Source organism: Erythrolamprus reginae, chromosome 3 (assembly GCF_031021105.1).
Source record: "Erythrolamprus reginae isolate rEryReg1 chromosome 3, rEryReg1.hap1, whole genome shotgun sequence".
Lineage (NCBI taxonomy): Eukaryota > Metazoa > Chordata > Lepidosauria > Squamata > Dipsadidae > Erythrolamprus > Erythrolamprus reginae.
In genome coordinates this window covers 179,428,366-179,452,720 of record NC_091952.1, presented here as the reverse complement: position 1 = coordinate 179,452,720, position 24,355 = coordinate 179,428,366, and the positions used below count along the sequence as shown (strand labels likewise).

Below are 24,355 nucleotides of genomic sequence, written 5' to 3'. Positions count from 1 at the left end.
TTTGTGTGTATGTGCGTAAAATATTTGATCGTGGGTTAACAAATGTTACTAATGAACTGGAAAAGAAGAGTAAGACCTCTCCTCTACCTTGCCAATTCTGGATAATTTTGTGGGTTTCCATTTAAATATTAATAGTACAGCTTGTAAAATAATATTTTTAAAGGTGACATGCCATTTGCTAATATTGCAATTAAAACACCTCTTCTTTAAAAAAAGAAAAGAAAAAGAAACATGTTCAATTCTTAAATTTGGTCTTTAGGAGGGAGAAAAAGGTAAAATTCTATGCATATTACTGTCATCCAAATAGTATTTTAACCAAATGGTATAATGCTATGTGTCTCTTTCATCTCAAGTAAGCAGAAATCTTGCAAGTGACTTCAATATCATTAATCACCATAGCAACAGGGTCCTTTTTGTAGGTGGCCACTAGGACTGAAATTGAAACAGCAGGGACTTTCCCCACCTTCAAAGAAACCATATTTCATGTGGCCAGGGTTCTCCAATAAGCACAAAACCACGTACGCCTAAACAGAAACCTGTGGAGGTGGGGAAACTCCTATAATCTTCTCAGAACTTTTGCTGAGAAGACATTTCTGGAGTTGAAATAATAAGCAGAAGGTATTATTAGCTTATATAAAACTGAGACTCAGAAACACTTCTTCAAAATATTTATTGTTCCATCACACATCCATCTTAAATTCAATTATTAGAAATAAAAGCACCATAAGGCACATCATGTGGTTTTTTAAATATTGTTAAAAATAAGACCCAATTAATCTCGTGACAACCTTTCAAGTGTCACAATTTTTTAAATGGTACAACTATACCTCATCTTAAGTTAATATTTGCAAAGTATGTGAAGAATTAACCAGAAAATAGACACAAATTAAGGGTTGGCCATGCTAAATACAGTATCAGAGAGATAAAATGGCAATTAAATGAATTGTTGCAAATTTTGGTCTCAGCAGGGTATATTCAAAAACTTTAACCTTAGACAGTCTATAGTTGACCTCACCCCATTCCTAAGAGGCCTGTAAGGGGTGTGCATAAGTGCACCATTGTGCCTACCATCCCTGTCCTCCTGTCCCATTGTCCAAATTTACCTATACCTACTTGCTTTTGTTAATGTTTATACCATACCTATTATCTTGTACATGTTTTGACAAACAAACAAACAAATAAACAATACAGCTACAAGCTTAATGACATTTTTATTCTTCTAAATGCAGTAATTTACTTAGCATCATTTTAATCTCATAGAATATATCTCAATAGTTTTCAAAAGCAGTGTACAGTATACATATCTTAAGTCAGAGGTATTCAAATTTGGCAACTTTAATACTTGTGGACTTCAAGTCCCAGAATTCCAGGAATTCTGGGACTTGAAGTCCACAACCCTTAAAGTTGCCATGTTTGGGGACCCCTGACATAGGAAAAACAGAGAAAAAAATGATTACCCATGCATACCTATGTGAACCCAACTAAGAACTTTTTCCAAAGCAGTTGCAAAAAAAGACATAGCTATTTCAGTGTTTCAAAGAAAAATATTTTGCCACAACTTTTTGAAATGAATACTTAAAAATAAAATCCAGATAGCCTTGGTTAAAAAAAAAGGAAGCATCAAAATATAACTTGTTAATAGTATGATAGAACTGCTACAGATTCTATGTGGTTTGGATATGACACCATAGAATAAAAAGAATAATAAACTGAAACTTAAGAAATATTCTCAGATCAACATAGGATATTCATTTTTGTTATTACAGATGAACTCTCTGAACTTTTATATGCCTGATCTTCAAAACTAGAAACAGCGGTTAACTGCTTAAAAAAATGGTTTCCAGCCATTTGAAGTTAACTGGCATTGCAATTAGATATCCGAAGAGAAGCATTTAGATAACAACCTGAATTCTCTAAAATAATGTCATGGATAGAACTAGTAATAATTCTAAGTATCCCCAATTAAATAGAAGTGAGATATGGAGATAAGGTTATGTACCATCAAGTCAACCAAGTTACCAACCACATATATTTTTTCCATGACAACTTCTCCCTAACCTAGTGTATTTCTGGTCTTCCACTGGTACACTCATAACCACCGTACCTGAGTCCATTCACTTTGCTGCTGGTTGGTTATCTATCTTATTTTTCTTTTTCCCTTTCTCAGCATTGGGTCCTTCACATAATGTGTCCCAAGTAGGATAATTTCAGCTTTGTCATTTATGCCTGGAGAGAGAGCTCTGGGTTGATTTGTTTATTGATTCCATTTCTTTTGTTTCATTGCCTATCCATGTTATTCTTAGGAGTCTTGACCAACATGGAAGGGGAAAAAAACATAGAGCAAATAGAAATGGAACCAAGAATGGAATATGATTCCAATTACAATGTAGGTTCCTGGATCTTTTCTTCCCCACAAGAGTGCTTAGATACAGGAGGGCCTGTTATTGTCTGCTTCATAAAGTTTTGATGATGTATGCAGCAATGCACAAAGCATTCTGCTCCATGGCACAAAGGAATAAATCTATCAATAAGTATACCTTACCACCACATTTAAGACATATATGAAAGCTATCTCTAGTGAATATAAACCAAAGGAGGAAAATCAATCTTCTCCAAACATTCTTGCACAAACAATTTCTATTGTTTTTCAAAATGTGGTGTATTAACAGAAGCACCTTAGGCACATTTACTCAAAAGATTTTTAAAGATACTGAATTAAAATGAAAGTTATTCTAAATATTGTACAGGTAGTAATTTGAAAGCCCTAATTTAAAGAACTTTTCTTAAATTGGAAACTATGACAAATGTATTATGTGCAAAAAATGACACTTTTTAAAACTGAAAAGTCAATAGATAGATAGATAGATAGATAGATAGATAGATAGATAGATAGATAGATAGATAGATAGATAGATAGATAGATATAAACTCCTACTACCTGTGATCAAAGAGATCAGAAGTCTATACACTTTATTATTTCAATAATTTTAGATGAACAAATAGGGTGATCAAATCAGAGGCAGAGAAAAAATAAAACAGATTTGCCTATAGTATGTAATTATTGAGGCTGACTTATAAAACCTTGACATGCAATCAATTCTGGGAATCTCAACTAGCGAAAGTGCAAAACCACTTTTAAAAGGGTGACCTATTTGAATGGAAAAGATTGCATGAGATGAGAATAATTACACTGTGACTTTTAAAAATAAATTCTACTAGTAAAACAGTAAATCAGTAAATACATAAAAATAAAATACTATAGAAATTTGTATGAGAATATCAATAAATTCTCATATAATGTATATATATACTGCTCAAAAAAATAAAGGGAACACATTCTAGATCTGAATGAATGAAATGAAATTGAATACTTTCTTCTGTATAAAGTTGAATGTGCACAACAGCATGTGAAATTGATTGTCAATCAGTGTTGCTTCCTAAGTGGACAGCTGGATTTCACAGAAGTTGGATTTACTTGGAGTTATATTGTGTGGTTTAAGTGTTCCCTTTATTTTTTTTAGCAGTGTATAAGTACAGTATGTATGTATGTATGCAATGAAGGGCTACCAAAACTTTTACTACCACATTGTGGGCGTGGCTTATGCATTTTCTTTCAATATCTTTCAGTGCAAATTGGGTGCTCTGGGGTGGAGCTCCATTTTTGCTACCCCAGAGCCCCCCCCCCAATCCAGGCAGCAGCCCACCCCTGTATGTATGTATGTATATATGTATGTACGTACGTACGTATGTACGTACGTATGTACGTACGTATGTATGCATGTAACATATTTTTGCTGAATTGAAAATGAAGGGAGATCTATTTCAAGGTTTTTCCCTCTCATCAGCTAGCCATACCCTCACTGGGATTTGAACCTCTAGGCCACAGGATCTCATCCTTCCAGCTTTGTACCAGGGAAGTGTTATATGTTTTTTTCTGTCAAATCACCCTGGCATACCTAAATACGGGAGGAGCATAATGCTTCTTTTGCCTCTCGGCCCATATCCAAGGCAGTTAATTTTTCATAGCCAACAAACTATATTCTGTATGTGTAACATATTTTTTGCTGAATTGAAAATGAATATGTATATTTTCTTTTATGTACACTGAGCACAAATGCACCAAAGACAAATTCCTTGTGTGTCCAATCACACTTGGCCAATAAAGAATTCTATTCCCATTCTCTATTCTATTCTATTCTATTCTATTCTATTCTGGAAGGGTCTTTTAGTCCATCCCCATGCTCAAGCAGGAGAACATAACATTATACTATTTTAGTAAGTGGCTGTCTAGTCTCTTCTTAAAAACCTCCAGTGATAGAGCACCCACAATCTCGGCAGACAAGCTATGCATATGGTTAATTGTCCTCTGTTAAATACAGTATTAAATTCAAATACACGAAAGTTCTAGAATTCACCACTTCTAATTCTGCAAAATAATAACTCTAAAATATGTTCTTAAATCTCATTAACTTAAGCAGATGTTCATTCTATGTAAGACATTTACCTGAACAACATTAGCTTCTAAGAAAGGGAGTGTGATGATTTCCAAAGTAAAAACACTGCAACAGATTTTCAATTGTCATTATCACTTTCAGGACTTCTAACAGCAAGAAAAGCACTTGAATTAAATTATCTAAATGAAACTTGCAGTTCCATCTTCACTATTTGATGACACTATGGTTAAAATTTCAGGCTTATTATATGGCACGATACACTACAAAGAATCAGTAATGAACTGTAAAGTTCAAAGCTGAATTATGCATAAAATCAAGATAACTTCTGAAATTCTCATTTTTAAAATACAATTATAACAATCTAGCAGAAAACCACCGTGACATTTAGAAATACTAGTAATGCATTTCCCACACTCTACGTATGATGCTACTTCAGCCATCATAAAATTCAAAATGCAGCAAAACCTGATAGAATGTTTCATGGCAAAACAAAAAAGAATAAAATAAGCACAGCGCTCAAGTGACTCAACCTTCTCATTTATCTTGTCCTGAAATATTTTGTTGATAGATGAGTATAGATTAATATTACTTTTCTAAAATAAATCTTTAAGTCTACAGTCATAACACAGTAACCATGATACAAAGATGTGATTATCTGTAGAACTTGCCTTAGACTATGCAGAGTTGAAATCCATAGGCAATGTTTGCATTTTTAACTATCAAGGAATTAGATACACCAGTGATACCAATTCCTGGACCGTGTATGTATTTAGAGATATTCTTGAGTTTAATATTAAGAATATGCTTCCTCTATTCTTTTGAACAACTATTAGGCCTACAGATTGATAATGTTTGTCCATCGTGTTTGAAGAGGACCTTGACATCTAATGGGTTGAGGGCTGTCCGCTTTAGCATCCATAAGCCCAGATAATTGCTATGTTCTGGACCAGAACTGGGCCCGCCCGCTGTCTGTGACCGGCTCGCCCGCTATCTGTGACTGGTCCACGGAGGTCAGAGTCTGCTCCAGTGCGAGGATGAAAGAGCTCACCGCATCTGCCGGGAGTCCTCCGGTTCCTGCTTTTCTGATGAATAATGAGGAAAGCAGGAACCAGAGGAGTCCCAGCAGACGCGGCGAGCTCTTTCATCCTCGCACTAGAGCGGACCTCGACCTCCTACCGAGAGCAGCTGAGCACAGAAACCATGCAAACACTCCAGCGCAGTGACTGTGGTGCACCGTAAAGCAAACAATTAGGGGTCTGTAGAGTGGGTCTGGGTGTTTAGGTCAGGCCAGGGCCTGGGTCTTTACAGTATTGGGTAGAACTGAGTTAATTATATTAGTCCAGCCCTCTAAAACCATCCCAATTTCTCATGCGGCCCCATGGCAAAATTAATTGCTGTTCTATACCCTATGCACATGGAGCCATATCTGAGGGTACAAGAGGTGTTGCTCTATGTCATCTCCAGTGCGCATGTGCTCACTGGCCAGCTGATTTTTGGGCTTGGAGAAGGCCATTTTTGCCCTCCTCAAGAGTGTGAAAAATGTCCAAACTGGAAATCCATTTTTCCAAACTTCCGGTTTGCCTGTTGGGCCATTTTTCACACTCCAGAGGCTTCAGGGAAGCCTGAGGGTGAAAAATGGCCCAAGGAGGAGGGCACATGCATGGGTATGCGTGCATACAGTGAGGGACACATGGAGGGGGGGTTGTGTGCCACACATATGCACTCAAATGCATTCACTCCCATTATTGGCACACAAGAAGAAAAAGGTTCACCGAGACTCCTACCCGAGTCCCAAAGAGAACACTTTTCCCAGTATAATTAATATTGGTTTCATTGACCAAATACACTGCTCAAAAAAATAAAGGGAACACTTAAAAAAACAGAATATAACTTCAAGTAAATCAAACTTCTGTGAAATCAAACTGTCCACTTAGGAAACAACACCGATTGACAATCAATTTCACATGCTGTTGTAAAAATGGAATAGTTGGGCAAATTAAATATTCAATGAGAATATTTCATTCATTCAGATCTAGGGTTTGTTATTTGAGTGTTCCCTTTATTTTTTTGAGCAGTATACAATTTTCCTACATTCTTAAATTGTTTAGTCTAAAAACTACTTAGCTCCCTTTTTGGAAAAACTGCTTCATACCCTTTGGGCTCCTTCTGTAGCTATGATGTCAGTCACTTATGGGCTCATGAGAAGAGAGAAGAAAAACCCATTAGAACACATAACGGGTTTGATGCAGATAGAATCAAGAAACTCCTTGACGTTAAACTTTAGTCTTGCTCAAAACATGGAACATGGAACATAGAATAATATGTTAGAACGAACCTTGGAGGTCTTCTAGTTCAACTTCCTACCCACATAGGAGATCCTATACCATTCCAGATAAATGGCTGTCCATTATCTTCTTGAAAACCTCTAGCAATGGAGCATCCATAACTTTTGCAGGCAAGCTGTTACACTAATTGATTTTTCTCACTTTCAGGAAATTTCGCCTATCATTTAATTTTGACAGCAATGAACTGACTTTCCCTGGCTTGAACACCTGTCCTCAGCGGTGCATGATTGTGGGATACTCAAGTCAGTCACAATCTAAAAAATTATTGGTGATAACCACCACGCAGATCAGCTCCTGGCTGTTAGGAACATAACTGCATATTACAACAATAATAGCCTTGCTCAGCATTCATTTACAAAAAAAGAGAGAAAAAGATGGTCTTCTTTGATCTCTTTCCATGTCTTTTGAAGACCCAAAGATGCAACTCATCATGGAAAAGAATGCCTCCCCAGTTTTCCTTTTAGGCACCAAGATAGCTGAAAGGAACCAGTCTGTTCTGACACGATCTCTCTGCTGCCACCTTGAAAGGATCTGTTTGAAGGGCTTGGAACATACTGGAATCCAATGGCGGACTTCTGAAGATCATTGTTGAGCCAATTCTTCATTCTTCTGTTCACATTCCCCTTTTCACAGGTTTTGACAGGTTTTCACAGGTTTTTTGCTTGAAAAAGCACATGGTTCCTTCGGTGTTGGACAAATTCTTTTTCTCACCTTTGATGACCACAATTTCCCTCTGCCCCAGATCAAATCTGTCTGGGGGCTCGATGCCATTGAGTTCAATGGAAGTGGACAGAGAATCCTGGTGCCTGATTCCTCGCGTTCAGGCTGGACACATCACCAAAGCAGACAAGCTTCCCCACTGTATGTCAATCTGTTGTTGAATTTGTTACTGAAGTAGCTGACTTTGCAGAGAGGCTGGCTAGGCAGTGCAGCCAGTCAGTGTCCGGCATCGTCATGATCACTGAGTCTCTTTATGTTGAAAGCTGGACATGGTTCTGGGAGACTGAAAGATAGATGCAACCTCTTTACATTCTCATGCTCTTCTGCTGCCAAGGGACAATGACCAGGAGAGGTAGCTATCTAGCTGCTGTGACATCATGGATGACATCTCACAGAATGTAGAAACAAGTCATTTTGTGGGCATCAGTGTTTCCCTTTTTCTCCCACAGGTGATCTCTGGAATAACATTTCATGTTGAACAGTGTACTAGGAATTTATACATGGTATGTTTGTATGTATGAGTGGTTCTTTAAATTGGGGTTTTTTTAGATTGGTTTTAATATTAGATTTGTTTACATTGTCTTTTTATATTGTTGTTAGCTGCCCCGAGTCTTCGGAGAGGGGCGGCATACAAATCTAATAAATGAATGAATGAATGAATGAATGAATGAATGAATGAACGAACGAACGAACGAACGAACGAACGAACGAACGAACGAACAAACAAACAAACAAACAAACAAACAAACAAACAAACAAACCACCCCAGAGAACAATCTAGATAGAAACATGCCTTCGGTTTGTTTCTAGGATTATTTTTAAAAGCTCCCAATCTAGCCTATAATTTTGGAGTTTCTTGATGATTTATAAGTATTAACCAGTTCTGAACCTGCTTAGCTTTTCTGATAGCAACCAAAGTTAGCTAGATTTTGTTACCTATACCTTCAAGCTAGGTCAAAGTCAAAAAACATTTATGAAAATATTTGCACAAAATTGGGAGTATGGGGAAATAAATGTCCAAGAGAATCAAAAGGTTCCCAAACAATCTCTGCCTGTTTTTAATATCAGTAGTGCTTCCCAAGATGTCTGTTTTTAACTCAGAAATATTTAGCCAATGCTACGTAATGAAACAGAAATTTCTGGGGAAAGTAAATATATTTCCATAGTAACCACCAGGAGAAGCATAGTTGTGTTCCTCTCCCCCAATTTGGGAAAATAGGTTGAAAGCTGGGATGGGTGTTTCATAATGTCTATAATTTAATTACATCGACGTATTACTTTTCACCATGCTGAGAACAGTATGGGCTTGTTTATTAATGGAGAAATTGTAGCTCTGAAAAAGGTCAAAGATCTGAATGCAGGAAACTTCAGGCTTATCTCATGAAGTCTCCAGCTAAAGGTCTATTGTATAGCAGTCACCTAAAAGTTTTATTAAAATCTTGTAAAGCCACTAATAATTAAATGCATGGTACTAAACTTAAGAAAAATCAATAGTTTACTCTCGGTAGGGCAGCTGTGACTATCTCTGTGTTCCTATTTTTGGATGAATTACAAAACTCCTCCACAAATTTACTTAAAAGTGTGGTGATATTAAAAACAAACAGAAAGCATATTTGTTTTCATATGGACATGAAAACAAAACACATACTAATAGTTTACCATTTCTTCCTCCATTAATGCCAATTCAGATAATAAATACGAGTGTTTGAAATGCACCGATCCATAATTAATCTGAGAAAATGTACAACTCTTTTATTCGTTTCAGAAGTCAATTCAGAGTATGTTACTAAAGAGTAAATAAATAAAGCAAACATTGATGACACTCATTCCTGTGCATTAGGAGTGGAATTCAATTTCTCATGACATACAAACATTTCTATTTTGCTTGTGTACTCCTGGTATGTACATAAAAAACTGCGTGGAAAAGTCAAGGTACTAACTAATCAATGCATGTGTGTGCCTCTAAGTTATGGATACAGAAGCACCACAACAAGTATAATACAGGGTTCACATATTTAATTTTATTCATTCAACTTGCACAACTACCCCATCTCAATCAGTGACTCGTTCATAAAAACAATTTAAACACAATGTAAAATGAGCCATGATGATGGTAGTGCTTAAATGAAGTTTGGCAGGCTAATTCTGCCAACTGCTGACTGCCAGCAGTTCGGCTGTTCGATCCTCATTGACTTAAGGTTGACTTGGTCTTCCATCCTTCAGAGGTCAGTAAAATGAGGACCCAGACTGTCGGGGGGTAATATTACGCTGATTCTGTAAACCTTAGAAAGTAAACCTTAGAGGGCACAATCTGAGGTTATTTGGGGGAAAGATTCGAAGTAATGTGAGTAAATATTATTTTACTGAAAGAGTAGTAGATGCTTGGAACAAACTTCCAGCAGACGTGTTCGGTAAATCCACAGTAAGTGAATTTAAACATGCCTGGGCTAAACATATATCCATCCTAAGATAAAATACAAGAAATAGTATAAGGGCAGACTAGATGGTCTTTTTCTGCCGTCAATCTTCTATGTTTCTATGTTTCTACTATAAAGCACTGTAAAGCAGTAAATAAGTCAAAGTGCCACTGCTAAAAAAGACATTAAATACAAATAACAGCCAAGATATATTATAACTTATCAATGCCAACAAAGAACCAATAAATCAGCCAAGTAATGGGATCCATCATATGCACAGGAATCCAGGTGCAAGCATCTAGCCATGGCTTCAAGGTCTTCCAAAAGAATAGCAGAGTTGGGGCCATCCTAATCTCAGGAGGGGAGGGTGTTCCACTATAGGCACTGATGGGCTCCTACGGGAACGGTCAGGAACGCAGTTCCGGTAGCAAAATTTGGAGCTCCACCCCAGAGCACCCAATTTGCACTGAAAGATGTTGAAACAAAATGCATAAGCCACGCCCACAGTGTGGTAGTAAAAATTTTGGTAGCCCATCACTGACTATAGGGCAAGCAGTACAAAAGAAACGGCACATCTCCTAGTGTCCGTCAGCCAACATTCTAGGCCAAACTTCTAAATCCTTTGGGAGTCCTTCAGGTGTTGGGCAGCACATAAATTAAATTAAATAAATAAATAAATTAAATAAATCACCCTAAGTGTTTCTAAATAGATTTCAGATTACTATTAAAACATCTATTAAAAGTACAATTCTACATAGATTTTTCAGAAGGTGAAAAGTGAAGGTTTAAACCAAAACTCATTTGCTATCTTGAAATACAGTATTTTTCAGAGTATAAGACACACCTTAGTTTTGGGGGAACAAAATAGGGAAAAAATAATCTTCCTACCAGGCATTCATCTGGTTAATCTGGTTGGGGATAAAAAACACTTTCTAAAACACTTCACTTCTCTCTCTCTCTTCAGAGAGAAACAATGAGGAAATCAGGCAATGTGATGATCGCTTGGCTAGCATCTTTGCACAGAGAAGATGCTTCACTCTTAGCACCTTGTTGGGGCTGAAAAGAAGCCAAAGATCACTTGCTAGCAAAGAAGAGAAGATTACTTTACAGTTAGCACCTCTTTAGCGCTGAAAAAAGACTCAGCTGATTGTCAGAGGGAGCAGCAATGAAAGAAGCAGGCAAAGGGAAGATTGCTTAGCTAGCAAAGTAAGGAAGATTGCATTAGGATCTCGTTAGAGCTAAAAAAAAGCTGGGTAAAATTTACATTTGGAGTATAAGACACACCCAAATTTGGGGTATGTCTGTACATTTTATACTCTGAAAAATATGGTAATGAAAGATTTTTTTTTAAAGACCTATAGCCAAAGCAAATATGTCAAGATTTACATTCTTTGTATAAGATCCAACTTGTTTGGGGAAAATTTGTTTTATCTAAGCATTTGCTTTATCTATAGACAGGCGAACTCAGCAGGCCTCGGTGTTAATCAGCATTCTATCAAGCACTGACTTGATCTTAAAAGAACATAAAAGAACATTTTCACAAATGAGATCAAGTTACAGCTGCTTCAGTTTGCACACAGAGAGGATGAAGGTTTACTTTTAAATTGCATTCATGTGGAATTTCATCATACCAAAAGCAATCACTGCTCACGGTCATTCTCTTTCATTAATCACATAGGCATAATAAACATTATTGGACATGTTCTCATTACACAATGGCCTTTCCTTCCAATCCTTTTGCCAGGGATTTCTAAGAACCTAATTGTGCCTCACTTTCCCATTTTTGAATGCAAACAAGAAAAAAAGAGCTCCCAGTAAAAAATACTGCCTTAGAGATGGTAGAAGAAATAAACTCAGAAAAATGAGATGGATGCGCCAGCTCAGGAAGCTCAAACTGCCCAAGGAGCTGCTGATACAGTTCTACAGAGGAATCATTGAGTCTGTCATCTGCACCTCTATAACTGTCCGGTTTGGTGCTGCAACCCAACAGGACCGACACAGACTTCAGAGGACAATCAGAACTGCAGAATAAACAATTGCTGCCAACCTGCCTTCCATTGAGGACCTGTACTGCACGAGTCAAAAAGAGGGCGGGGAAAATATTTACTGACCCCTCGCATCCTGGACACAAACTGTTTCAACTCCTACCCTCAAAACATCACTACAGAACACTGCACACCAAGACAACTAGACACAAGAACAGTTTTTCCCCGAACGCCATCACTCTACTAAACAAATAATTCCCTCAACACTGTCAGACTTTTTACTAAATCTGCACTTCTATTCTACTAGTTTTTCTCATCATTCCTATCATCCTTTTCCTCCCTCTTAGGCCTGAATGACTGTATCTTGTTGCTTGTATCCTAAGATTTTTATTATTATTGATTGTTTCTTCATTGCTTATTTGACCCCTATGACAATCATTAAGTGTTGTACCACATGGTTCTTGTCAAATGTATCTTTTTTCTTTTATGTACACTGAGAGCATATGCACCAAGACAAATTCCTTGTGTGTCCAATCACACTTGGCCAATAAAATTATATTCTATTCTATTCTATTCTATTCTATTCTATGCTGCTCCTCTATAATACATCTTGAATTCAGGTATTTCTCTCACAATGAATAGTTTTTATTTGTTCCTAGTGTTAATACTGCTTCTTAAATGCTGCTTAGGTAACAGATGTCATTTTGTAAAGGACATGGCACCTTTGTGAAAAATGTCCTGCAAAGACCCAGGTTTTGATGCCATTTTTTAAATCAATCTGTTTTACTTTCTAATATCAATAGTATAAGGAGATATAACCCGAGGCATGACTGCATCGCCCTCTATTCTCAGTAATACTTTTGAGGGTGTGCCCCAATTAAGTTATAGAAAATGAAATGTTCAGGAACATGCAAATCAAGTACTATCATTCTAAGAGCAAAGGACCAAAGGCTAATTCATGCCAAAGGTTCATTTGATTCTGGCAGTCTAATAGCATCCAACCATATACATAATATGCTTAGCAGCAAAAGCAAAACACATATTAATCATTAATATACAATTAATATAGGCCTGAGCCTACAATCTATCACTGTTTTTACATAACTTATAATAACTGCAATTCCTACTGAATTTAATTTTGAGAGTATTTCTTGTACTAGTGCTTCTTATCATAGACACAATTGTGATAATGAAAAAGAATCATGCTAAACCAGAACATTTGAAGTGGAGGTTGTTGGGTTTTTTATGAGAGCTCCTCTGGTTCCTGATATTTCAGAAGGAAGACAAATTTGTAGTACTACAGATAGCCAGGGGTGGGCTTCAGCCCGGACGTGGGGGAACGCAGTGGGGTACCGAAAATGGAGCTCCACCCCAGAATACCCAATTTGCACTGAAAGATGTTGAAAGAAAATGCATAAGCTACGCCCACAGTGTGGTAGTAAAAAATTTGGTAGCCCTTTACTGCAGATAGCCCTCAATTTATGACTACAATTGAGATCACAACTTCCATAGCTAAGCAAGACAGTGAGTTTTGACCTATTTTACAACCTTTCTTTCCCACAGTCGTTAAGTGGATCACTGCAGTTGTGAAGTTAGTAACATGATAGTTAACTGAATCTGACTTTGCTTGTCAAAAGGGTGCAAAAAGTGATCATATTATCCCAGGACATTGCAACCATCATAAATACATGCCAGTTGCCAAGTGTGAAAACGTTGATCACATGACCATGGGAATACTGGAATGGCGATAAATGTGAAAAAATGTCATAAATCACTTTTTCAGTACTACTGTAACTTCAAAAGGTCATTAAACAAATAGAGTAGTACCTCTACTTAGGAACTTAATTCGTTCCGTGACCAGGTTCTTAAGTAGAAAAGTTTGTAAGAAGAAGCAAATTTTCCCATAGGAATCAATGTAAAAGCAAATATTGCGTGTGATTGGGGAAATCACAGGGAGGGTTGAGGCCCCACAGAGGTTTCTCCCTGCCTTTCCCGGCCCTGTTTCCTCCCAGGAGATTCCTAGTTTACAGTTTCGGAGGCTCGGGTTTGCAAGTGGAAAATAGTTCTTGAGAAGAGGCAAAAAATCTTGAATACCCGGTTCTTATCCAGAAAAGTTTGTAAGTAGAGGCATTCTTAGGTAGAGGTACCACTGTAGTTCTAAGTCAAAGACCACCTGTACATAAGCCTATTTCCACATTAAGCCCCAAAGATTAGGAGATATATAGAATAAACTAAGAATACGCTTGGCATGGTAGCAGGTTCTCTCTGATCATTTTCCAGACCACCTGCATTTTAAAGTTTCCTCCCCCACATACTTGTTAGCCATACAGTATGGATTACAACAATAGAAGTCAGGGCTGTTCATTTACAATGTTTTCCCACTAAAAGGGTGAGAAATAAACCTTACCATTTCTGTATTTATTCAAATGATTTATATACCACAACAATTGACTTCGGGCAGCTTATTTATTAGGACTGTATTGTATTATTAACATTTTAAGCAGAACCTTCCATAATGCAGAAATAGAAACATAGAAACATAGAAGACTGACGGCAGAAAAAGACCTCATGGTCCATCTAGATACTATTTCCTGTATTTTATCTTACAATGGATATATGTTTATCCCAGGCATGTTTAAATTCAGTTACTGTGGATTTACCAACCACGTCTGCTGGAAGTTTGTTCCAAGGATCTACTACTCTTTCAGTAAAATAATATTTTCTCATGTTGCCTTTGATCTTTCCCCCAACTAACTTCAGATTGTGTCCCCTTGTTCTTGTGTTCACTTTCCTATTAAAAACACTTCCCTCCTGAACCTTATTTAACCCTTTAACATATTTAAATGTTTCGATCATGTCCCCCCTTTTCCTTCTGTCCTCCAGACTACAGTAGTCCCTCGCTCTATCGCGCTTCACCTGCCGCGGCTTCACTTCATCGCGGGTTTTGAAGTCAGCTTCATTTGAATGATTTTACCACACAAACAAGTGCTAGAATCCCCCAGCGGGACTCCCAAATGATGAGCGGGGCGGGGACTGAGCTCCGGCGGAGGCCCGTCCCCTCGTTCAATCCCCCTCGCCAGTGCCGAAAGGAAAAAAAAGAAAGGAACGCGACACGGCGGGGATTTCCAGACTGGGCTCGAGGGCGGAAGAGGAAGTGCTCGAGGGCGGAAGAGAGAGAGAGAAAAAAAGAAACAGCCGGGGCAGCTCACCAGGGACTTTACAGCCGGGGCAAGGCAAAAAACACAACATTTGGCCGAACTGCTGCAAAGAACAGAGTAAGTAGTAGTGGGGGGGAAAGGTTAGCCGGCCGTTGCTCGCCTCCAGGCATCCGGAGCTGGTGGGAAGGAGGATAAATTCCCCATCGCAGATTTCACCTATCGCGGCAAGGTCTGGAACGTAACTCCCGCGATAGGTGAGGGATTACTGTATACAGATTGAGTTCATTAAGTCTTTCCTGATACGTTTTATGCTTAAGACCTTCCACCATTCTTGTAGCCCGTCTTTGGACCCGTTCAATTTTGTCAATATCTTTTTCTAGGTGAGGTCTCCAGAACTGAACACAGTACAGTGGTACCTCAAGATACGAACCCCTCGTCTTACGAACAACTCGTGATACGAACCCGGGGTTCAGAAAAATTTTGCCTCTTCTTACGAACTTTTTTCGAGTTACGAACCGGCGTTCGGAGACTGCTGGGAAGCCGCGCGGCTGTTTTAAAAGGTGACAGCCGGGCGGCGGGGCTTCCCAGAAGCCTCCCGAACGCCGGTTCGTAACTCGAACAAAGTTCGTAAGAAGAGGCAAAATTTTTCTGAACCGTGGGTTCGGTTCGGGAGGTTGCTGGGAAGCCCCCCAGGCCGGCTGCGACCTTTTAAAACAGCCGCGCCGCTTCCCAGCTGTCTCCCGAAGCTGAACGCGGAAGTTCGGCTTTAGCGTTCGGCTTCAGGAGACAGCTGGGAAGCGGCGCGGCTGTTTTAAAAGGTCGCAGCCGGCCTGGGGGGCTTCCCAGCACCCCTCTGAACCCGGGTTCGGGGTTTGGGGGGGTGCTGGCAAGCCCCCCAGGCCGGCTGCGACCTTTTAAAACAGCCGCGCCGCTTCCCAGCTGTCACCTTTTAAAACATCCTCAGATTGAGGATTCCTTTTCCCCAAGTGCATTATTTTATATTTGGAAACATTAAACTGCAGTTTCCATTGCTTTGACCATTTATCTAGTAAAGCTAAATCATTTGCCATATTACAGACCCCTCCAGGAATATCAACCCTATTGCACACTTCAGAGTCATCGGCAAATAGGCAAACCTTCCCTACCAAACCTTCCCCTATGTCACTCACAAACATATTAAAAAGAATAGGACCCAAATAACACGAGGAAGATTATATTATTACATATTATCATATTAAGATTGTGCAATGCTTTGAATTCCAACAGGAAAATATGCTTTGGTGCACATCTACACTGACCTTTGAAATGTACGTGGTCTGGAAAATGATCAGAGAACCTCAGCTGCCATCCCCCCAAAATATTATTTTATTCTAAATACCTAATCTTTGGTATTTAATGCTGACACGCATGTGCTATTGCAGAGAGCAACCATAGGTACTCCATATGTGTCTCTCACACACTCTAAAGGAGTGTTTCCCAACCTTGGCAACTTGAAGATATTTGGACTTCAACTCCCAGAATTCCCCAGCCAGCATTTGCTGGCTGGGGAATTCTGGGAGTTGAAGTCCAGATATCTTCAAGTTGCCAAGGATGGGAAACACTGCTCTAAAGCACCTTCTTCCTTTTAAATTCAACGAGCTGCAAAGCAGCACATGAACGAACATTTTGCATAAATTGGAACAAACTTTTCTAATGCCAAATGTGCTGTAACGCTGCAATTTTTGCGAACCTTTCAAATTTAATTACTATAAAAATGCCCTCCACAAGAAAATATAACCAACCAAAGCACCTATAAACAAAAAACTCAGCAGAATACCAACCCTAAATAATTTATTTATACCCTTAAAGCAAATAAACCTGAAGAATATGTACAGATCATATATATAGTGTTCTCTAGATTTACGCGGGTTCGAACTTCACGAATAGCCTATACCACGGTTTTTCAAAAAATATTAATTAAAAAATACTTCACGGTTTTTTTTCCTATACCACGGTTTTTCCCACCCGATGACGTCATATGTCATCGCCAAACTAATAATTTTTGCAAATGAATAACAAAAATAAATAAATATTGTTAATAATTATGTTTATAAATATCAGGATCACTAAGTGTCTTATTCAATGGTGAGTACCAGTAATAATGGTGAGTAAATGGTTGTTAAGGGAATGGGAAATGGTAATTTAAGGGTTTAAAGTGTTAAGGGATGGCTTGTGATACTGTCCATAGCCAAAAATGGTGAATTTACTTCCACATCTCTACTTCGCGGAAATTCAACTTTCGCGGGTGGTCTCGGAACGCATCCCCCGCGGAAATCGAGGGAACACTGTACATCCACAAAACTGACAATGTCTTTTTTATTGAACATTTTTATTAATTTTTATAATATCAATAACAAAAGAACATACACACAACATATAACAATGTGCTCAGTGTTTAAGTGCCCACCACCAGACGACATTCATACCCCTCCACCAAAATGGGGCCGTATTTTGCATATACCATTTTAACTCAAGAGCAATATATCTATTTACATATTATAAAGTGATTCTAATTTATTCTTTATAGCTTGGTCTCAAATTCTACTGACCACATTTCCTCTTACCTTGTCCCATCGTCTCATCAGTTCCTGCAAATTGGTTTCATTAGCCAAATTCATCTTCTTATCCATAATCTCAAACTGAATGTGATCTATCCTGTACCAATACCAATTCTGTATTGTCCATTTTGTCGCATCCATTACCGCTTAGCGCTTTCTATCACTGCTTCTTATAGTTCTCTAAATTCTCCCATCTCGTTCCTTTTAACTAATATCTCCATTTCTTTTGTAATTGTCCATCGTGTGTTTAACCTCCTATTAGTGTCCTCTTGCACTTCTTTCCAAAAGTTCTGTACTACCGGATATTCCCAAAACATATGCATAAACACTCCCTTATCTTGGCACCCATGCCAACAAGTATTCTTAACCTTCTGCTGAAAGTATGCAAGTTGGGCGGGTGTGTTATACGACTTATGTAATATTTTCCTTCTCATTTCCCTAACCCTTGTATTCTAAATTTTCTTTATATTCTCCACTATATTCTTCATCTCTTGCACATCTACTTGTAACAAATTGACAATGTCATTTCATTAAAGACATTCAAAATCACAGAGGGACAAAACACCCTGCTCACTTCTGCATACCCCTGTGGGCCATTAAAATGCTCTTTATTACCCCTAGTTGCTACTCTCCATCACCCACCATCACTACTATGCCAATTTACATGAAACTGGCCAAACCTCTAAATTAAATGGCAGACTACAGTTGCTGTATTTTTGGGAGTATAAGAGAGACACCTTTCCCTCTCCCAAAAGACGGTGGAAATGTCGATGCATCTTATACACCGAATACAGCCATTTTTGACCTCCCGAAGCCCTGCCCCTATGTCCCATTTTTGAGAAAAATGGTCCCGTTTTTCGCAAAAATGAGGAGCGCCGAGAGTTTGGGAGACCTGCAGAGTGTTCCTGGGGGCTGGAGGAAGGCGAAAACACCTCTGTTTGGGGGGGGGGACGAGTGATAGATGGGGCATTTTTGCCTTCCCCCAGCCCCCAGGAGCACTCTGCAGGCTTTCCAACCGCTTTGTGTGCCCTGTTTTTCCCCCGCAAAAACGGGTCCATTTTTGTAAAAAACAGGGCACGCGGAGAGTTTGGGAGGTTTGCAGAGTGATCCTGGGGACCAGGAAGGACAAAAACTTTTTTTTTACTTACCTCTTTGAAATCTTGGTGCACCTTATACACCGGTGCGTCTTATTGTCTAAAAAAATATGGTAGTTTAGCTAGTTAAAATGGTGGAAGGAAAGCAAAATTAAAGTCATTTTTTGAACTTCAAAACAACTTCAGCCAAGCAAATGTTCTGTGTATGTGCCTGTGTGTCTGTATGTATGCATTCATTAAACAAGACTCAGAATTGACTAACATAACCTGTAGCATTTAACGCCCTCGTAATGACTTTCATGACAAAAACACCATAGCCTTCAAAAACATATAAACTATATTGACAGGCAACAATCAGCATTTTTCCCTAAAGGATCTACAGAACTAGAACAATTCAGAGAATTGTATTCTCTTCTGAACTACTTTTTTTTTATCGCACAAAGTTTGAAGTTGCTAATTAGTGCAATGTGCATCTACTGTATATTTCTCATTGACTGATACTATATATTCATTATTTCCAATTATACTTCCCCATTCAGCTAACCTCGCTCCAATTTTTATCACTTGAAAAGAAACGCTCCAATAGGTCACAACAAACTAACAAACATAATGTTTCTACTTGTTTTTCTACAACAGTCTTCTATTAGCTTTCAGGCTATTTTTGATCCTCTCTATTTACCAAACACAGGCAAATGAAGAGAAGGAGCAAAAACAGGTACACTGCTTGTCCAAGATGACCACAGTCTCCAAAATGCATTTCCCCAATTTCCATATACCATATTTTTGGGTGTATAAGACACATATAGATTTTAGAGGAGAAAAACAAGGAAAAAAAGTATTCTGAACCAACTGGTGTAGTACTATATTGTTTAATAAAATACCAGTGTAGTAGAATACTTTGTACAACAATGTATACTTTTAAAAACCATATACACTTTTTACAAACTTCAAACCTGACAGCTTTAAGACTTGTGGACTTCAACTCCCAGAATTCCTCCACCAGTCATGGTACCAAAGGAATGGGAGTTGAAGTCCACAAGCCTTAAATTTGCCAGGTTTGAAGATCCTTGCACTCCTAACCCCTAACTGAGGGGTCTTCAAACTTGACAGCTTTAAGACCTGTGGACTTCAACTCCCAGAATTCCTCCACCAGTCATAGTACCAAAGGAATGGGAGTTGAAGTCCACAAGCCTTAATCTTGGCAGGTTTGAAGACCCTTGCCCTTTCCTTTCTGTTGTCCCATCCACCAGAGACCCTTGGATGGGGCCCCCTCCATTTGCCTGCACCTCCACCGATCACTGGAGGTATGGACAAGCCCCAAGGCTGACATGACTATGCTCCAGGGGGAAGGAGTCGTGCGGCCGCGAGACCCTGCCTGGGCAGCCACGGCAGGCTTTTCCCAAGCCAGAAGCACCTTCACAGGCGGCCGACGGGGGGGTTGATTTTGGAGAGCTGCTGGGCAAGCTCTCGAGCAGGAAGACCACCGGCCTTTGGTCCCCTGCAGCAGCTGAAGATGGTGGCCGCCTCTGCCTTCTCGCCCGCAGGCCTCGGCGTTCAGACGGCGCCTGTTCTGATTTCAGGCTAAATTCAGATAATAATTGGAATAAATGATTGCTCAATGCATATCTTTGTAAAACATAATATCTTCTTTATTTCTCCTTTTTCTCCCATTCATACATCAAGTTTGCATGCAGTGTTTTCTTTTCTCATCCCTATCTTTAGTAGTTAAGTAAATTATCTTGGTAGTAACATAAAAACATTCCACAAGTCATTCTAAAATTTATGGGCTAATCAGTGCTAGCCAAGAGTCATAAAATCAGGTAATAAATCACACATTTGATAGCTTACGCTCCCTTGTCATGGATGTGTCCATTTTGGGATGGCAAGATTGAACGAAATCAGTCTTCTTCCTCCGTTCACACCCAGATGTGAGGTAACTGATTAACCAGTTACTCACCTTCTAATATCTCTTCCCTGAGACTTGTTCTAACCTCTTCTGAGAACATCTGAAGTAAGGGTTAACCCAGTTCCAGTCGTCCTCACTTGATCCTGAAAGCATCTGTCAATTGACTCCCCCTCCTCCTCCTCCTCTTCACTAACATACCTTTCTATCTGTAAATCAAGCCCATCTACCAATTCAAAATCGCTCTCTACTTCGGAATCTGAATAATCCTCAGGCTGAATGGGAGTATACACCACAGCACCCAGCAGGGGTAGCAGAGGCAGGCGCGGCTGCAGCTCACAAGGGGTTATGGCAGCCTGGGAGGTTGGCAGCCCCCTCCACATGTTGACAGCAGCAGCAGCTTATTGCCAATGCAACAGGTTCAGTGGGCAATAAAAAAGGATTGAGCTAAACAAGCAGCGCCGCCCCGCGTGCCTCCTCCGCTGGCTGGATGCAGAGCTGAGGGATGCCCACCCACTCCTCCACAGCTGCCGCCGCATGCCCCACCTAACCTACCGGCCAGTGGGTGTTCCTTGTGGGGTCTGGCAGCTACGGAGAAGCAGGCGGGTATCCACTCGGAGCTCTGCGCATCCAGCCAGCGGAGGAGGCACGTGGGGTGGCCCTTATCGTCTGGTGGGAGGGGGCTTGGCTCCATCAGCCCCCACCTCATCTCCCGCCTTCGGGGGCGCCTTGGGAGGGCATGGCAGTCAGCGAAGGGCGGTCCGAGAGAAGCCGTCTCAGCCGGGGAGAGGCAGCCCCTGCCTGGCCCCTGCCACTCGCCCAAGCCAATTTTCGGCTTGTTGAAAACCGCCACTGCCGGACTAAGGGAAGGTTGTTACCGCCGCTGCTGACCTCCACCCAACTCCCCCTCATGCAACCTTTGATGTATAAGACACACCCAGTTTTTGACGCACTTTTTTGATGTAAAAGGGTGCATCCTGTACACCGAAAATACAGTACTTAGTTAAAAAATCATTTTCTGTGGAATATTTTTTTAACTGAGTTTTCTTGAACACAAGATATGTACTTGCACGCACATAGACACTTGCACAAGCCAATAAATACTTTCAAGTTATAAACTACTAAAATATAACATCTAAGTTAGCACAATTTGGAGTACATAAATGATTTATTTAATCAAGGTGTATTATCAGCCTCTGACGTGGCTGACAGTGGACTGTTCTCAAGTCACATTCTTCTGTATTGGTCTGTTGCAGAAACTAAACCAGACAACTTTTATTCTTTAACTGTATGGAATTGCATTTTTTCCATGTTTTTTCCATCAACACTGCCCAAATAAACTTCTCTTTCAGAAAACTATAATGGGAGTTTACGGTGTGCCTTATTTTTCTTTGTACTTCTTCATAGGTATGCTCAGAAAAGAAACTCAGAGCTCAATACAAGCAGAAAAGCAATGCATTTGCAGACAACTGGCAATAATGCTAAGAAAATATACTTCCTTGCATATGTTTTTGTTTATTAAAAGGTATGACAAGGGCATGCATAAAAAGCTAAGCTTTACAGCCACCAAAAACAAAGGTATATGCCTATGGATTGAAATTAACTAAGGAGTAAGCATTAACTCTTAAGAAAGATGTGCCTTTTCAAGAACATTAAAATAGGAAGACACTAACATTTATTTAACAAAAGAGGCTGATAATTAGGCAGTGTCTTATACTCTGAATATAGCTTTTTTTTTCAGCCCTAACTAGCTGCTAACGATCTTCCCAGCTCTTACCTTGCAGGCACTTTCACTGTTTCTCTCTGTGAAGAATGTTTTCCAAGCCCTAAGTCTTTGCAGGGTTTGTTTCATTACTCTAACTTGCTCTGAGTAAGTTTCTTTCCAGCCCTAAATAGGTGATAAGAATTTTCCCAGCTGTTACCCGCTTGCAAGTTCTTTCATTGTTACTCTCTGCAAAGAAGAATGTTTTCCAAGCCCTAAGTCTTTGCCGGTTTTTTTCCATTGCTCTACTTGCTCGGACTGTTTCTTTCGAGGTGCTAATGGTGTTCCCAGCTCTTAATGACTTGCAAGCTCTTTCATTGTTACTCTCTCAGAATAAATTTTTTAAGCCCTTAACCAAGCAAGGGGATAAAATAATGTGTTGAAGCTGCTTCAAGCAAGCTAGCTAGATGAATACCTAGTAAGCAGATTCTTTTCCCTATTTACCTCCCCAAACACTAAGGTGCGTCTTATATTCCAGTGCATCTAATACTCCGAAAAATATGGTAGTTATTTCTCACAGTCACTTCCTTTCCCTTTAGCTGTGATTAGATGGTGTACTTCAACCTCACTTTTTCTTAATATTAAGAAATGTATATTTTACTCAAAAAGCAATTGTACAATTGACTGTTGCCTTATGTAGACTCTACCATTGTTCATCAACAATGATATCCATGTTGGACTGCAATAATATATTCTACTTAAAGATATTTCTAAAATTTCAAGTGATATAAAACATAATTATTTGACTAGAGAGTTGGGTGATTTAAGTAATGCCTATGTTAAGCTAATTGTATTGCATTACCAAAGCTACTATATTTTCAAAGTCCCTCTAAAGTAATGATTTTAACTTTAAAAACCCTGAACGCTTTGGGATTGATAATTACCAAAGTTTTTATTATAGCTGGTATTTATTGTTGCATTACATGTTATCAGGGGTTTTTTTTGGGGGGGGGGGGGGGTGTTAACTGCCTGAAAGGATGACCTATTCTTCAACTTTCTGATAATAGACCAGGATACTCTGTGACATAAGTATTTAAAAAGTCATAATATGAATGTGGTAAACACCTTAGTATCACACACATCAAGAATCATCAGAGGTAATCCACAGAAATTGTTTTCAAAATAGAGTTTGGTTCTGGAAACTGAAAACTAGCATTTGTAACTCAAAGGATCTTCTGAACTGTGTAACAACATAATCCTCACTGCCTACCAAGTGTCTGCTCAGTTTACTCACAGTTCTCAGACATATGCTCTGCATTTCTTTGTGTCTCAAAGTTCTTTTGCACACTAAAATTGAATCCTAGCAAGAGTTGCAAAAACGGTTACAATTGACAATGGCCCCTATTCAGGCTCTGGATAAGTGATATTCCCCTTGAAGCAACAGACCAAAGATGTGTAGATTCTCTTCCCTCTAAATCAGGGGTGTCAAACTCATGTCATCACGGTGGCGTCACATGATCATATTAGGACTTTCCCCATTGTTAAACCAGCCTTGAGCTTGGGCATAGCCAGCATGTGACACATCCATGGGGCGGGAGTTTGATAGCCCTGATCTAGATGGAGACTATGGTCAGAAGACTCTTGCCCAATTTCAGCCAGTTAGTTGCAGATACAAGGCACAGATAAAAATCAACAGCAGATAACCTCAAGACTGAATTACGGCCAGACGGGGATACGATTGAAGGATTGACCAAATGGTGGCAAAATGAGATACAAGTAGAGGTACAAGAGATGGAAAATATAGTAGAAAATATAAGGAAAATTAAAAATACAAGAATCAGGGAAATGAGAAGGAAAATATTACACAAGTGGTATTTTACTCCTGTTCAACTAGCACACTTTCAGCAGAATGTCAGGGGGAATTGTTGGCATGGGTGTCAAGACAAAGGAGTGTTTATGCATATGTTTTGGGAATGCCCG

At 39.3% G+C, this 24,355-nt stretch overlaps 1 protein-coding gene across 9 annotated transcripts in view; it reads right to left on the bottom strand.

Annotated features, from left to right (window-relative positions):
• The window catches only part of ATXN1 (ataxin 1), a 349,478-nt gene that overhangs the window by 192,439 nt on the left and 132,684 nt on the right, over window positions 1-24,355 (bottom strand). The gene's annotated exons all lie outside the window — the stretch shown is intronic.